The 17,680-nt window shown below is 36.7% G+C and overlaps 1 long non-coding RNA gene across 2 annotated transcripts in view; it reads left to right on the top strand.

Annotated features, from left to right (window-relative positions):
- The first annotated feature begins 2,440 nt into the window (after window positions 1-2,440).
- LOC310899087 overlaps window positions 2,441-17,680 on the top strand; it is a 30,119-nt gene continuing 14,879 nt past the window's right edge. Inside the window, exon 1 of one of the 2 annotated variants that reach the window (XR_014583977.1) lies at window positions 2,441-3,191. This is a non-coding gene — a long non-coding RNA (uncharacterized lncRNA). The remainder of the gene's footprint in view (window positions 3,192-17,680) is intronic. The other variant, XR_014583978.1, reaches the window with a different exon arrangement.

The raw sequence follows: 17,680 nt of genomic DNA, 5'->3' as shown, positions 1-17,680 counted from the left end.
GTGGACCTTCACTGCTTTCTGTAAGTGTACTGACCGGCAAGCTGGCTGTTGCCCATTGACCACCACTCAGCAGAATGCACTGCATCACAGCTCCTCAGAGGCCAAGGACCTATAACTTCAGGTGGCTTTGGAGCCATATGTCATGTAGAGCTGCTGTAGGAGCTGATCCCCTAATTGCTTTTTTCAAATATGTCTGAAATTGGCTGATAGATCCAAACCATACTGTGCGTAAGGGATAAACACACAAACTCACAGTATGACAGCAAATGCTTTTGTCTCAGGAAGTTAAATTAGAAATGGTTGAGAAAAATGTTAAAAAATAGGACATTTTTAAAAACAGCATTTTGAAATTATATTCAGATGAAAAATGCTTTAGAAAGGTATCTTCTTCTATTGTGGTTAATTCTTTCTTCTTCCTCACTGATTTTTTTTTCCTGTAACTACTTTTGTTACTGACTGATATTATTATTTTTCATTTGAAGAAGTGCAATAAGCTACGGAGAGGTATAGATTGACAAAAAAATAATGTTCAAAGAGAAAATGAAAGTGAAGTGAGTACCCCTACACAGTGCTCCTTCCTTTATGCTCAATGGCAAATGAAGCAAAAATGAAAGAAGAAAATCTAAAAATGAGTATTGAATATATTGAATATGTCAGAATTTTACAATGTCCTATCTTATCCCCAAATTGAAAACTGTGAATTATTTTATAGAAAAACAAAAGTTAAAAGGAACAATGCTATGCATATAAAATACATTTTTGACAGAATGTCAAACGTAGCATTGCTTGGTCACATAATTCATTCAAATGCTCTAGAAAAACACTGTTGAATGTAGTTTTTAGTCATGTTGTTCTGTGGCCAGTGGCTATTTTCTTTTCTCCATATTGGGCACTGAAACTGTTAACTGCACTTCTATTTGAGAAGTACTGTCTTTGAACAGTTTGTTAATAATCTGCTCTTTTTGGTGGTAACTCATTCCTCTTATTCTTCCTTAGTTTCTGTAAATTTAAACGTTCCGTTATACGTAAATTTTCTTGTCCTACATCATCTTTGGTAATGCGTCTGTATTTTCCACCTTCCCAATCAAACATTTTTGCTTTCTCTTGGATTTTCTTTTACTAGATAGTGATTTCCTTCACCACTCCCATTGATGAAACTTAATATATCTCGCTTCTATTGCATATTTCCTTGAATGGTTTAATGGAATTGGCAAAGAAGGAAAGGACTTAAGGGAAGTATATAGACATATGTCATACAATGCATACTCTGCAAAATGAAAATGTGTGTTTTAATGAAACAAATACAGCAAATACAACAAATACAATTTAAAACTCAAAAAGTTGAAAATCATGAGTAAAAATCGTTTATACCATTTTTTTTAATGTATGCATGCATTCACTGTATTTATGTTTTATTATAATTTAGTGGAACTATTAATATTACTTTTTTTTTTTCAAAGCATGTAATGGTAGTGAAACTTTCTATCTCAAAACTGACATTTTACCAAAAAATACTTGAGTATTGAAAATGGCTATGCAAATTTCAACATCAGTGGACTTCAGCCATGTTTTGTTTGTTGTGCAGGAACTAGACTCTTTTCATGCTCTTGAGCTTTCTAGTGCCCAGTACTGAAGACAGCCCAGGTGATGCAGAGATTTGCTTCGGTCAGATATCTGGTAAACTAAATTTAACATTCATTCACCCACACTTTTTATTAATGAGTGCTATCCACACAGGTGGCTTTTCAGTAGAACTTTGGCTGGATTAAAGGAAGGGGAAATTATTTAAATGCTTTAATAATCTAAATCTAAATCAGGGATATAGTCTCTATACTTCAGCATTATTCTTGTTACTGTTTTTGTAGATCAACAGCAGGAGATCCAATAGCCACCAGTTAGTGCTGTAGTGGTTGAGGCAAAATATTTTATCTGTAGCCTGTATAAACTGTAGCACCACATATTCTTTGGTGCTTTTATTTTGTTTAGTAATAGAAAGCACATAAAATTCATGGAATTTGCAGGAGCTGATGTAGCAGCCTGTTTAAGTTTGCTGTGTATATAAAATGCAGTGTATATTTTGGACTAAGTCTTTCTCTCATGTTCCACCCCAGGGTATTTATTTTCTTCATAAGCACTCATAAAATGTATTTAATGATATGATTTTTCTAGTAGAATATACTGAAGTGTGGCGTGAATTATTATTTCACTTACTTTTGCTGTTGCTTTGTTTTGACCAGAATTATGATTGGAATTATGGGGTGGTTGGTTCCACAGCCACATTCCAAATCATATTACAATCAAACCATCCAGTTGACTTTCAAGAATACTCAATTCCAGATATTCTAAGTGTCCATGAAGGTACTTTGACTATCTAGGTAGTCTGGAAATCTAGTGTGAAAGGAGAGTTTAATCTGTTTTCCTCGGAGTTTAATCTATATTCCATAGCTTCTGGAAAAGTAAGTGGATGATTCCTCCCAATTGCAGGACAGTATGAAGGCCATAAAAAACACTATTAGCTTTTAAGTCAAGATGTGAGCTGGAGTATTGACAGCTCCATAGATTAGGGGTTTATGTCTGTGCCTTATTCAACAATTATAGCACCCATGGTTGTGGTGTTAAACTTATTCACCAAGGCTCATGATTATATCTTGAGGATAAACAACTAAGGAAACACTTCTGACTTCTCCCTGAGAATGGCTTCTCCTGTAAGAGTCAAGATGCATGAAGCAGGGATGATATTTTCCTGTCGTATTATCTCACTGAGAAGTGCAGCTCAATGCAAACCATTGACTATTTCTGCAGTGGTATTATTTACAGCATAGTAAACTGAGATGGCTATAAATACAGAGCTGTAATAGTGACTGCCTCATGTGGTGCACTCTTTCATGTATTAAAAAAAAAAATATATATTAAAAAAGCCTTGTGCACACAAGCTAGCAAAACATTTGTTTCCAGACCTTACTAATTTTGTAATTCACACTGAAGCCAACACCCTTCCCTGACAGTGATTGGGTTTCTAATTAAGGATTTAAGTCTGAACACATGCTCTTAACTCCTAGTTTAAGACTACACCGTGTGCTGTAGCTAGGTTATATATTTCCCCCAGACAGGGTTAGCAGTAAGAGTTGGTTGCAGTTGTTTCCCTGTGTTAGAAAGCAAAACTGAGAGCTCCAGAAGAATCATGTTTTCAGGTATGATTTTGTGGCATACAAGTACTTTTGTCATAGGTGTTTAAAGTTTTTAAGATTTCTGTTTTGCAGGAATAGTTTTCCAGCATCTCCCTTATGAGGAAAGGCTGAGGGAGTTGGGTCTCTTTAGCTTGAAGAGAAGAGGAGACTGAGGGGTGGCCTCATGAATGTTTATAAATATGTAAAGGGTGAGTGTCAGGAAGATGGAGCCAGGCTCTTCTCAGCGACATCTAATGATAGGGCAAGGGGCAATGGGTGCAAGCTGGAACATAGGAGGTTTTGCTTAAATAGGAGATGAAACTTTTTTGTGGTGAGTGACAGAGCACTAGGAGGGCTGCCCAGGGGCTTGTGGAGTCTCCTTCTCTGGAGACATTCAAACTCCCCCTGGATGTGTTCCTGTGTGACATGATTTAGGTGTTTCTGCTCTGGCAGGGGGATTGGACTAGATGATCTTTCAAGGTCCCTCCTACTCCCTAACATTCTGTGATTCTGTGAAAGTAGTTTACTGATTAAAACTAAAGAGAAAGGAATGTCCTGAGAAGGTCAAAAATGGATTAGCTGATCCAGCAGATGGCTTTCATGCTGGTGTTCCTTAGACCTCTTTTAATGGCATATGCAAATGTTTATTTTGTTTTGGCTTTGCTTTGTACAGAAAAGTAAAAAGCATCAAGAGGTTAAACAGAAGTTACTGTGCAGGTTAACTTAATGCTGTTCGTTGAGAAAACTTAGACTGCAGTTGGGATTTAATCTGAAGGAGCTTTATCAGACCTCTTATGTAGTTAAAGAACACAAAGCAGCAAATTCCTAATGAAAATACTGCTTCTCATCACGGAAAATAATCTAATTCGGTTTTCATCCTAGTAAGTGAAACTGTCATTAAGACATGGTATGTGTATATCTATCTATATATATATCACTTCGTATCTACGTCCAATATACTTAATAACTAATATTATAAAATTATATTGGGCAGTAATCATGTTTAGCATGACTTCTTTTTTTTTTTTTTTTTTTTCCTTAGTGAGTAATGATTTTGTGGTCATGTGTAGAAGTCATCTGTTAACCTTCCTTTACCTTGATAAGAATTCAATGGTAAAGTCCAAGCCAAAACCTTTTGTTATCTTGAATTATTTTTAAATTTTATTTTATTTTATCCATCCTGTAAATTAAGTACTCTTTAATACTTTGAAATGATTAAAATTTTGGTGTTCTTCCTTGCCACATTCTCGTAATCTTATGAAGGCGATACTTTCGAATAATCCTATGTAGAAAAGCTTCCACTGTATTACTTCGCTTACTTTTAGGGTGCATTGTTTAAACGAGTAATATAGGTTAGTGCTACAAGTGTTCCCAGTAATTTCTTAGTCTTGCAAAGAGAAAACAAATTATTCAACCTGTAAAATGAATTTGTTGATTCTGGGTCCTATATATGTTATCATTGAGCAAAAGTGAAAGGAGTTTAAAAGGGATTGAGTAGCTGGAAGTATTATTTCCCTTATCATTTAAATTTATAAACTACAAAGCTAGTTTAATATCCAGGCTTTTTTTTTCCCTCTGTAGAGTAGTTTGATTAAAATAACAAATACCATGTCTGGCATGCTCTGCGTTCTGCATCAGCATCTGATTTGATAATACTTAAAAATTAACTTTGCTTTGGGACCTATTTCAGGGGTGCGGATGTCAAAAGCACTTTTTTTTTTGCTACACTTCAGGACTGCAAACTGAATTCCTACAGCATTATCTGTGAGATGCTAATTGGCTAAAAAATATATCCTGTCTCCCCGTGATAATTTTCATCAACAGTGATGTAGAGATGTAAAATATGCGGCTGAAATACCACAATTTCTTGTGGGAACTTTCCACTGTATTTCTTGAGCCCTCTTGATAAGGCCAAACCTGCATGAAAAAAAATACTTCATGCAAGACAAACTGAATTACTTCAAGGCAGGAAGGAGGAAACACTTAAAGGAGCCTGCAAGGGGACACAGCATTTCCGGACTGCAGATCAAGGGAGTATAGTAACATGCTGGGGGAAGAGCTTCTTTTTCATCTGGATAACTGTGAATGTACCAGATGACAGCTTTTTCTTAATGTGGTGAGTGAGTTTTTGCAGCCTTTGGAAAGGTTGACAGGCTGTCCAGTGCATGGAAGAGATGTGTCAGTAAACAAACTTCAGCGGTTGCATGAAGTGCTGACACATGACTGAAGTCAGGTTATCGTGGTTTCAAGGTGTTATACAGGATAACAAGGACCTATGTCTTGCTTTTGAAGAGGAAGTAGGGATAGAAACTATTGAATACTGAATGTCATAGCTATGAATATTAATGTGCTATTTGAGGTCACTTTTCAGAAAGTTGGAGGAAAAGCCTTCTAAAGTTTGCTCAACAGCTTTCTGAAAAATGGGGAGGAGAGGGGGAAAAAGGGTGTAAACTCATTCAAGTAAGTATTTCTTTGGGTTGTTAAACTTGGTCATATTTCCCTCTGAGGTTTTCCTCTTTCCCTCAGGGACTGCAGTGTATGCTAGTATATATGCTTTATGGCACAAGGACAAAAAGAAATGTGCCTCAAATATGAGGCAAAAAACAAACCCTGTAATATAAATGAAATGGAACATAGTGATTGATTTTTGAATGTGTTTATTCTGTATTGTACTTAATATTCTATATTGAATTTAATAATAAAAAAAAGAAATATTAGTGGTGCTACAGTCATCTAATATATATCCAAATGTCATAATGGTACATATGGTGTGTGGGGGGACATGAATAGAGTAACATTTTCAGTATATTTTTTCAGAGTATAACTTTTTAAAGCATCTTGCGTAAACAGATGAGATTAAAACTGTGCTTTTCATCAGGCAGCGTGTTTTCCTTTTTATGGAATACTTTTCTTCATAAGTATTTTTACTCCAAGTTACATTTCAAAGCAACAGTGATTTTCTTATTTTTATTATAACTTTGTTGTTTTTGTGCTAAATTGAATATGTACTTTCCCTGTGTGTACGTATATTAAGTTAGAGGGCTTCCATTTAAGTCCTGAGTTTCATAAAGGAAACAAATCGTAATGTGATGTTTTATGCCAATACTAATCAAATACTACTGACTAGTCATCTTTCTTGCTTGTATCATTTCTGGCATATACACAAAGCCTGTAACATTAATTCAGGCATACTGGATATGTATATTTCAATGCTTGAGAGTATTTCCTACTACTACTGTTGCATACGAACACAGAAATGTGCCTTTTTTTTTTTTTAAAGCTCTTCCTGATGAAATGCTACCATTCAGCAATCCTTTATGTGAATGCAGAGCTGGTTAATGGGATCAGGCTGAAAGTGTTGTTTGTAATGACTTTAATGGAGATCACTGATTTACAGTGCCTGAAGAAGGAAGTGAAAACATCTTATGAAGAAAGCTGGAGGATTGCTAAGTCATCTGTTTGCTTCAGAGAAGCATCACATACTTAAATGAATTCAGCAGTCTGTGTAAAGGACTGTGTTACTACTTAGAAACAGAGTCCTGGAAAACCTGTGTACTCCTAGCTTATGAGTTTAGCCTGCAGCTCTAAGCTGCTCCTTACTGAAGCAGGTGTGCTCAGTTACTGTTTAGTGAAGTGACTGGGCTGTGTTCAAACACAGCTTAGGACAGGGTTGTCATTTCTGCTCAGCATCCTTGACATGCATTGTCAGTAATTTCTGCCAGGGTTGGGGTGACAGGTGGGTTCTGTAACTGCAGTCTGGGGCTTTTTTTGGTTTCATCCTATGACAGGCAAGCATCAGGGAGTGATTTAGTGAATAATAATGTAGCCAGTTGTATATAAGAAAATGAGTGCAATTTTTTTGTAGCTCATAGCCTTTATGCTGCTTAAATGTTATACGCATCTGTAGTCCACTTCTATATGTATATACTACCACAAGTCATTAGAGGACATCTCCCTCAGAGCTTGGTCCACTGGCCTTGCACACATCAAAACCATCAGAGTCCCGTATCACTCTGTCACATGGTTCCTAGAAAGTATTGCTCTCTGCCTGGCACAGAGGTGAAACAATCCCCAAGAGCAATAAATTACTAATTAGCCACATATTTTCATGAAATATTAACATGTTAATCCTCCTGCATTGTGCTTAATGCTGCGAAATGAGTTGGTAACTGAATGAGTGAGTTAAAGCCAATACGGTCTATGTAGTACAGCAAAGTGCTGTTCGACAGCATGATTATAAATTAGAGCAAAGGGTAATTTATATCTTCTTATGGCCTCTTCTTGGCATGTACCCTGATCAATCAATGTGTAATTTACCATACAGACTAGTTACATTCATGGATGTGAAGCTGAAATGTCACTATGTGAGCTTGGGTGAAACTGCTGCCTGAGCTTAGGCAACTTTGCATGAGTATGTGCTGTGGCAAATAATATCAAGGGAATAAAAACCATGTTACATCCATGAGCTTTCTAATGTGATCTACAACTCCTAACACCACTCAATGATCTTTTGTATTCATTGATGCATAGTAAACAAGGGACTTGATTGCTTGATTGAAAAAAGACTTTTAATCTATACAGACGGAACAGTTGCTAGCCAGGGTTATTTATAGCTAGTGCTTTTTTGCTTCTTAGAAGAAAGATGTCCAGACTGTTTTGTTTTTCAAGTTTATTGTCAAAGCATACCTTAAAATGGCAGTTAACTTCTCAGCCAGAATCCTTAAATATTTTTTGTTTGATTGATTAGCAATTATATTGCAGCATTCACCCTGTATCTGGAATATGGGCCATTTTTTTCTTTCCTCCTTCCTCTCTGTTGCTTTACTCTTCCTGCAGACACTAGGAGGGATACAGGAGACAACCTGCATTTATCTGGAGGCTTTATAAAGTGAATAGTGACAAGTCAAATTATTGCTAATCCTAATGGTAGTACAGGGCTTATTTGGGACTAAGCTCTGGGCTGAATGTGGAGTGGCAAAAATCTCTCTAAGTATGGGCAAATCTCTTAATTTAATGCTTTGTAGAGGAAATGGTCAGTCAGTTTAGGAATAGAGAGGATAAGGAGTTGGTATAGGTCTCTGGTTAGTGTGCCAGCTGACACTACTGACTGGTAGAAAGGATCTTGAAGTTTGCAGGTAGTGCAACACATTCTGAGACTGTGAAACTCTATTTGTAAATTTCTGTGTTCACACATTAAGTCCTCAGAGATGTGAAGTCTTTCCCTCCCCTCACAGGAAAAAAGGCTGTAGCAGAAGAAAGGCTTTTTAAATGTATATATGTTTTTCTTTATTGGAGTGTGAGACAGGATGGGAGTGGCTGGTAAGATGCCTGGTGGCACTTACGTGAATCAGTACTTTCACACATGATTAGAATTCTGTTCCTTTGCAGGGAATCAGTTTCAGTTTAAATATACTAGTGGGAAGAGCCTGAAGTGCATGTTTGTGGGGGCAGACAGAGACAAGACAGTAGCTAAGAGACAAGTCATAACTCTGAGGGCAAAACATGGGTTTTCTTTCTTTCTGCAGTAGCTCAAAGTTTTGTGACCTGCATACCTGGAAAAACAGCCCCAAGCCAAAATAACAAATCTGATGTAAAGCTCGGGGAGCAGCTACGGACAGGGAGATCAGTGGTTATTCAGAAAAAAATGTCTAGTGGAGAAACTCCAAGTCATATTCTTAGCACTATGAGAACATGCATTAATGCGGCTTTATGAACTTAGCTGCCAAACTAATGCAGCACCACGCCTCTGTTCCTAAAGGGTAGAAATAAATATGGAAGAGGACCGATCTGAAAAGCTCTCTCCTTACATGTTTCTTTTATTAGGTGAAAGGTACAATATGTCTTAACCTGTGCTATAACCATATGAATCCTTTATGATGCAGTTTTCACTCCAATCATATGGGATCAGCTGAGAGGATGAACTGAGCTCAGAGCTGATGGTCTTCTGGGAAAATGAGTGTCTCACTGTCACTTCATTCCTGTGCTGTTCTAACGCCCATTTCTATTCATTGTTTCTCCATTTGAGTTTGACTCCTGTATTCACAGCTATTATTTTAACATGCACCTGAAACTTCTGTGACTTCTGCATGTCAGAGACGGAGCACAATAACTTGAGAACTTGTCAGTCATGACTGAAATAATGTCATGACAAAGACAAGAACTGAAATAATTTCTTTTCAGAACAGTGTGGCTTTTTGAGTATAGCATTGAGTATGACCCGCGTCCTTGGGCAAGAAATTGTTTTTTTTGTGTTAGTTACTCATCTGAATGACACTGACACTAGTTTCTTTGTAAAATGCTTTGAGTTGTGCTGGTAAGAAGTGCAATTTCAAAGCAAAGATTCATTATTACTCTCTTTTATGCTGCACGATTTTCACAGAGCTGCTGCAAACAAAGGAATTAAGGCTTCTCGAGAGATGATGCAAGTATCTATTCTTATTCTAGTCCCCCATAGTGAGCTGGGCTTCAGCACAATTAAGAAAGGGAATTCTAACCATGGTTACCTCGTTTTAAAATGCAACTTACTTTGTTCTGGAGATTTTTATTTCCTTAACTCAACGTTTTTTGTGTTAGTCAGTACCGTGATTGAAAAGATTCTGGAGAACAAGCCCACAATTTTCCATGTTGTTTGGTTTATTATTGGAGGGAAAACATGAGGGATATTTTCAAAGCTTTTATTTCTTCCCCTTTTGGAAGGCTAGAAATTGTCAAATCAAGCAGTTTTCTCACAGAAGTGGTGAAACAGGCCCTCTAACATCATCTTCTATTCTAGGATGATTCACTAGAGTTGAAGAAAAGTCTCCTTAGTGAAGAGACTTCCTGAGGTATACAGTTCTCTGAACTTGTGGCACTGAAAATGACAAGTGGCCTTTCTATTTCATTCTTGAAAAAACTTTCAGTAGTTATGAGAGATGGCTGTCTCCATTTAGACTTTGAAGATCATTTTGTGTAACTATGGACTTATAGCCTACGATCCAAGAAAAAGTGAGGCTGACTCAGAAGGAGTCGTATAATTACAGTGAAAACAGGTGGTATGTTTGCCTAGGCAAAACCCTCAACTGAATTGACATGTGTGAGGACAGGTTCCATTTTAACTGAAGGTTTGGAGCAATTTCCAGAAACTATTATTCTTGGTTTAAATATAGAAAAGTGGAAGAGTTTGAATCTTGGTGTCCTACATAGTTTATGGAAAAATTCTGTACATCGGTGTACAGCATAAAAGTATTATAGGATAGGAGATGTCCCAGTGCTTCAAATGTTTTGGAGAAACACTGTTTACTTGATGTACACACAGAGCAGAGTTCCTGGGCATGAGTCCCGGGAGATCTACCTGGAAAGGAAAGAATTATCCTGTAAGTGATTTTCTTTATTATTTTTGAGGACTATGAATCTCATCAGCGCTGATGGTCACTTAAGCAGGAAACCACTCATCATGTTGTTTTTGTGACTTGTACTCATATCGCCGAAAATTTTCTATGTATTTTTAAATGTGTTCTTTGCTTAGATTCTGTGTTATTCCTTGAGTTTCACAAGCTTAAGTTAGACCTCTTACTGGCCTGAGCCTATGAATATATTGGCCTCTACGTGCCTTTGATCTTGGAGCTGGTAACTGGATCATTCAGGGGAGCAGAACTTGAAGATATTGAATGAGAAAGTAAAATGATTAAGTGGAAAGTCCTGAACAGTGACTTTATTAGGTAAATCAAAGATACTGCAACTAAAGTTGCAGTGAAGACAAGATAAGCCATGGAGAGTACTAAATGACACATGATAGTATGTCAAATTTAAACTTACAGCTAATAGGGGTGCCGTTAAACACATCTTGCAGTATTTCTATGCTCTGTGATATCCTATTTTTTTTAAGACTAAATTCTGGGTGTTGGACTCTACCATGATGTCTTACAAGTTAAGCATGCACTTGTTAAGTATGTGACTTTTGAACAGTTCAATCTTGCAGAATTTTGTTTCTTGCACTTGGCTTGAATGCATGTTATCTACTTGAATTTGTATTAAATTTGTTAAATTGCCAGGGGGTGGGTGGGGAGGAGGGCATTAAAGTCAAGCAATAATCACTAAACATTATTCATTAGGTGAAAGTTCAGAATTACAAATACTGTAGTTAGAAATAGAAAGAAGAAAATCATAAATGGAAGACATTTCACACAGTGGTCTATTAAACTCTGCAGTGCAAGTAGAAGTGTTCTCAAAATAATAACTCTGCTCATGTCATTGCGCGGTATGTCATCTACACATACCAGCTTTAGATTGCTTTGATATTTGCCCAACAAGTCTTCCAATTTCTCTTCAATGATATTTGAATTATTTAAGGGTTCTTTTTTCTTTCTTTTTTTTTCCCTTTTCTTTTAGAGAGCAGGAATTTAGGAATGACTTGGCAGTGTGACCCTGACCATTAACACATAAATAATGTAAGCTGGTCTTTACTTTGAGAGAGATGATTGGCTCTGTAAAGATATTTGAACAAATGTGTTTGCTATTTAATCCTCATCAATATGAAAAGTAATACTAGAAGCAGCCTATGGAAGATAAACTAATAAATCTTTGCAAGAACTATGTGCAAGAACTATTTGCAAGAACCTGTGATATTTATTTTGAAAAAGCAGTGAATAAAGGGAATGTATTAGGGAGCAAAATATTGTTTGATAAACCTGTCATTTTTATGTGCTGAAAAAAATATGACTCTTGGGGACTTATTGATGCAGAGATGATGGTCATTTTTATTTTAGTAACAAATCATACTATGACAGATTCAAAGGTACATGATAAATAATGAGATAGGAAGTTTTAGGTGGCAAATCTGAGAAAACAGACCATTTATAGAATAACATTTACATTTAATTTGTTTTAAATCATAGAGGTATATTTGTAGCTGGATGCTTGTGTCTGATGGGGAGAGAATATCAGGGTCTTAAGCCAAAGCATATTTCAGTGACCAAAGTGTGAGGGGAAGTGCAGGGCACTGCTTATGTGACACTTCTACTTACCGAACATAGATTTTACGTTCTAGTTCCTTAAATTAATTATTCAAAATGCTGAAACAACTAAATTTGGTTCATTTTTTCATTGACTTAGAAGTTGCATGACCTACAGTGTGTAAAGCCAGGCCATTTACCTCCATTTGCAGCTCTCCAATGATCTGGTCTGAGACCTAGTCTTGACTTGGTTTCCTTCCTTCTTTGACCTTCTTTTTGCCTTACATAGAGATTACCATCTGGTGCAGACTATGTCCTCTCTTATGAACAATTTCTGTCTATTGGTGCTTTTTGAAGGCTGCTAAGTCCACCATCCAGGTAAAATGCTTTCCTTTCGTAAATAAAAATCCATGAAAGCCATTTCAGGTTTGGCTGGAACCTGTGTCCTCACACGTTCTTTGGGTTAGTAGATTGCCAAATGTTCCAGAGTGGGTGCCTTGGCCTCTGGATTGTATGTGCGAACCAAATTGTAAGGGCTCGTGCAGAGGGTAAGGAACTGTAAAAATTAGCGGAAGGAGGAGGTTTGGTCATTTTGGAAGTCATTGCTATATAATGAGGCACACCTAACTGAACTGCCTGGTATGGTATGTTCATACCACAAGATCTTTCTTGTGCTATGAATGTATTGTGAATGGTGAATAACAGCAGTGAGGCAGTGTTATCTTGAAGGTATTGTCTCAAGTGTTGCCTGCTCTTAAAAGCTCTGTTGAAACCTGAAGGAAGAAGTTGCACAGAAGGAAGAGTCAGGAGCAAGATCTCACTAGTTACCACCTGGTAGTGAAGCTTGGTAGCTTGCTATTGCAGATGTTTTTTAAAAAATAAAAAAATTCTCGATACAAAGAGTTGCTTCCAAACAGGCCAGAAACCGAAGTAGTGAATATACAATATTTTTAAGTAAGTATCTTATGTGATTAGTTATTGGAGTAATTCCCAGTATATCAAAGGACTAATGCAATAGTTAATTTATATAGCAACCTTTTAGTACACTCAGTCTTTGGAGAGCTCAAAACATATTAGCAAAGGGAGTATAGAAGAATAGCACCTGACAGTAATAACTCGAGGTGTTTGATCTTTAGAGCACTTTCAAATGTTAAGCTGCTGAATCTTGCCTTGTGTATCGCAGGGTTTCTGGAGTCTTTAAAATTCTGGTGCTACAGGTCTTGTCTTAAAGTAATGTCAAACAAACATCTAAAAGCATGGCAATCCTGCAAAGCATATATTTTGTGCTCATGGGAATGCTTAAATTCATTAAATCATATCCTCTGTCTGCAGAGAAAGATAAACACACACACTTCTGTCTTTCCTGTGTCTAGACTGATGGGTAAATAAAGATAGGAGCTATCAAGAATCTGAGACTGATTATTTTCAGATAAAAATCAGCCTTACATTGAATTTTACATTTTTCTTGTGTCTGGGGTCACAGTTTTCCTTAACAGAAAACTCTGCTGTTAATAATAGCAATAGCTGTCCCAATCCCCATACTTCATTTCCCCAAGCCAATCGATATTTTAAGTCTGACTTAGGTATTAGATGCTAGTAAGCATTCTAGCTGAATTTATGAAGATAAAAAACTAAGCATATATTCACTTTGTAGTTTTCTGACTGTCTGGGATTTGGGTACAATCATAGCTTTCCAATCATAGGCTAATTCATTTTGATTCTTCTCTCTTTTTTTAATGTAAAATTATTTTCTCTAATTCTTTCTATAAACCCATTAACTGATGGTTAGTAAAAACACTGAAGATGTCCAATTGACAATACAGCATGAGGCTTTCAAAATGAGTGACCCAATTTACACGCAGGACAAAAACTCATTTCATTGTGATACTGGCTTTGAATCAAATATGCTGAGAGAGACGTGATTTGGGGTTTGCATTTAAAAACAACAAAAAAGCCATCACTAAAAGTCTAGTATTCTCTGAATTTTTAGTTAACCTTCAAACTGACTTAGCATCTCTAAAAATGTTTCACCTTAATTTACACAGAAAGAACAGTACATTTTTAATAAAACACAGAACCCTTGTAATGATTAGCAAAGCCTGTTTTTCATTTCAGTCACTTGCTAGTAATATATATATCTGATTTTGTTTCTGATGTGTGTTGTGCTTCTGAAACAGAAGAGGCCATCATTAGGTGAAATTCTAAAGAATGCATTTGTTAGTGTCGCATTATCATTATTTCCTTGGGACTACTTACAGGAAAAAATGGACTGACGCTGGCAGCTCTATTTGTGAGGTTATTAACATTTTATATGGTTTGCAAAAATAGAATTTATTTCAGCTTCCAAAAACTAAATTCCCTGAACTGTAGAGTTTTTTCCTCTGTCATAGTACTGTGTATATAACTAGATAATTGATGTAGAAAGAACAGGTTCATGTAATTACAAATAAGACTTGCTGAATATAGTGTTTCATTTATTTGAATAAAAAAACGCATTGCTTCTGATATGTGTATTTAACTAGCACTTCATACAAGGAACTCAGATTTTTCACAAGAGAATAAAGAAATTTTCAGAAGATATCTTTCATAGGATGGCAGCATATTAAGACTGACTTGTAGCTGAATAACATTGATTTAGTATTCAAAATATTTGAAAATGATTTGTATTATAATAGCAAATGCTGTGTGTCACCTCCCTAGTTTCAGCAAAAATTAAAGTCTAAAAGAAATTGAAATACAAGGAGCAAAGACATGCGGAACTAAAATGCTAAAAAAATCAAGTACTAAAAATATTATTATGGAAATGTATTGCAAAAGTTTTAAAAGGAATTGTAGTAGATGTTTAAATGTAGGTTAGCATTGCTATTTTTATTATCTTTTAAATATTTCTACTTAAGCAGGAATATTAAATCTCCATCAGAAAGCTTCACAGAGAACTGCTGTTCTCCAAACTCTCCTTGTGTTTGAGGGCAGTAGGATGGCACTAGCAAAACTGCCATTTTTTCCCCTTAATTTCCTGGTAGGTGAATGTTAGTACACCTTAGGAAAATTGTTGGCCTTCTCAGCTGTCAGGAGTCAGAGGAGGAAGGAGAAGTTGATATTCTGTTGAAATGAGTGCAATGAACCTATATGTATGGGTGCTATGAAGATGCACCAATAGCTGGTGTAGGATCACTGTACTTTTAGCATCCTTTGGAGAAAAGGGAGGTTGAAATAATTTGAGAGATGCAGTTCTCTTGGAGCTCATAACTGAGAACGCTTCTCTCTTGCCTCTATTTTAAAGAGGATTTTCTGAAGTGTTAGGTAGGATCTTAATGAAGTTATTTACACAGACACACCATATTGCAAATGGTGTACAAATCTGAATCACAGAATGGCTGAAATTGGCAGGGACCTCTGAAGATCACCTAGTCCAACCCCCTGCTGAGCAGGATCACCTAGAGCACATTGTGCAGGATGGCATCCATGCGGGTTCTGAGTATCTCCAGAGAAGGAGACTCCACAGCCTCTCTGGACAGCATGTCCCTGTGCTCTGTCACCCTCACAGTAAAGAAGTGCCCTCTCATATTTAGCTGGAACCTTCAGTGCTTCAGTTTGTGTCCATTGCCTCTGGTCCTGTCGGTGAGCACAACTGAAAAGAGACCGGCTCCATCCTCTCAACATCCTCCCCTCAGATATTTATATATATATTGATGAGGTCTGCCCTCAGTCTTCTCTTTTCCAGGCTAAACAGACTCAGCTCTTTCGGCCTGTCCTCATACAACAGGTGCTCCAGTCCTTTAATCATCTTAGTAGCCCTCCTCTGAACTCGCTCCAGTAGTTCTATGTCTCTCTTGTACTGGGGAGCCCAGAACTGAACACAACACTCAACTTGGCAATCACTTCTCTGCTCAATGTTATGTAAGCAGAAGATAATAGATATAAAAAGAAAACTGTAAATTTTCAGATTTATTACACTTTAAATTGACCAGTAGAATTTTTTTGTCAGGTCATAAGCTTTTCTGTACTATAAGGGGGAATAATAGTGCACTCTTTAGACATGAAGACATACTGTTTTCTCTAAATGTAGGTTTCCTAGTTCATTCTAAAATATAGAGTCAGGATAGGGAATGAATGAATGAAATGAAAACAGCACAAACTTTTTTTCCCCACCACTGGGAGCAAGACTCCTGTGGTAGTTTCATGATGCCAGTACGATCATAGAATAATCAGTACATTTAATAAGATAAATGTAGGTTCAAATCTCAACTTTACTTTCAGAGTGTAGATAGGCAATGTTCCACTGGAGATCAATAGATACTCAAAGCATGTATTTAAAATATGAGAGAGATTTTAAAAAGTAGGCATAATGTTTTAGTCATTCTTCAGTTTTGCTTATCTATTTTTTTTAAATTTTGGTGTAACTTAAGATAATTGTTTAAATAAAGTTGAAGATTGAAGATAAGATAATTTGAGAAAGTGACACAGCCAATCATTTCTTCTTCTTGCACACAAAAAAAAAGCCTTTCAGAAGTTGGAATAAAATCCAGAGATCCCTGCAAACTTGTGAATTTTCCTTTATTAAATTAGCCATCCTTTGAATTCAATGGCTTTTGCAATGGTCTGTGTAAAGTGCGAATGTAGACTTTGTAATCCTCAATGTTTTAAGTCCATAGCAATGCATGTTAGCTACTCTTTACCAGTCTCAAAGGCCAATCCCATTTTACCCTGGATATAGGGCATTTGTAACACAGCTGATTGCATTTGGCCAGATTTTATTTTTAAACATATGCAGATATCATTATGCAATTTTACTTTCTTCATTGGATTGTGGACAAGCTGATCCCTTGATGGTTGCTTCAGTTATCTGGTCAGATGACGCTTAAATGCAGAGGGGGAAAGCACTGGAGTGGATTTCACCAGCCTGTAGCAGCAGCTTATGCTGATGTCTAGCACAGAGGCGGACAGGTGGCAGGGGGTCTGCGAGCAGCCTTGCAGAGCCATGCAACTGTCCCACAGCACTTGCTTCTCAAGCAGCCATTTGCTTTTTTTCTATGCTCCTTGGAAGGATAAAAATTTCAAGATTTAAAGATTTTCTTTTCTACAGGTATCTTTACTTTCAGTAGACAGACTGTATTTGTGTGTGAACGTCTATGTTCCTTCATGTCATGCTTAGGACAAGTCAGGTTAACACACGATTTCTTTCAGTAATTCTAAAGATTTATTTTGGGAGCAGTGTGTTGAAGAAGTGCATTGGCAGATGGTTGATAAATATCACTGAAGTTGTTGCAGTCGCTGCTCTTCTCCAGTACTACTTTTTGTCTAAGGAGTGGATTTCAGTATCACATCTGACAAGTTAGCATGCAGACTGCTGTCTCTAACCACGTTTTAGGTGTCTACATTCGCAATAGATGTGTGTGAATAGTAAATTATTCTATTCAGTTATTATTCCTGATGACTAGTAAATTATTTTAATGACATTGACTATTCTATTCATGCATTACTTGAAAGTGATTGGAAGCAAATAGCTGTCAAAAAAAGGCTTTGCAGCTGCAAAAAATTACACTTCCACTTTTTATTGTATTCCCTTTACCCCCAAATAGA

The sequence above is a fragment of the Anser anser genome, assembly GCF_964211835.1.
Source record: "Anser anser genome assembly, chromosome: 4".
Taxonomy (NCBI): Eukaryota; Metazoa; Chordata; class Aves; order Anseriformes; family Anatidae; genus Anser; species Anser anser.
Note: the sequence above shows the minus strand (reverse complement) of the source record. Positions and strands in the feature narration are given on the sequence as shown.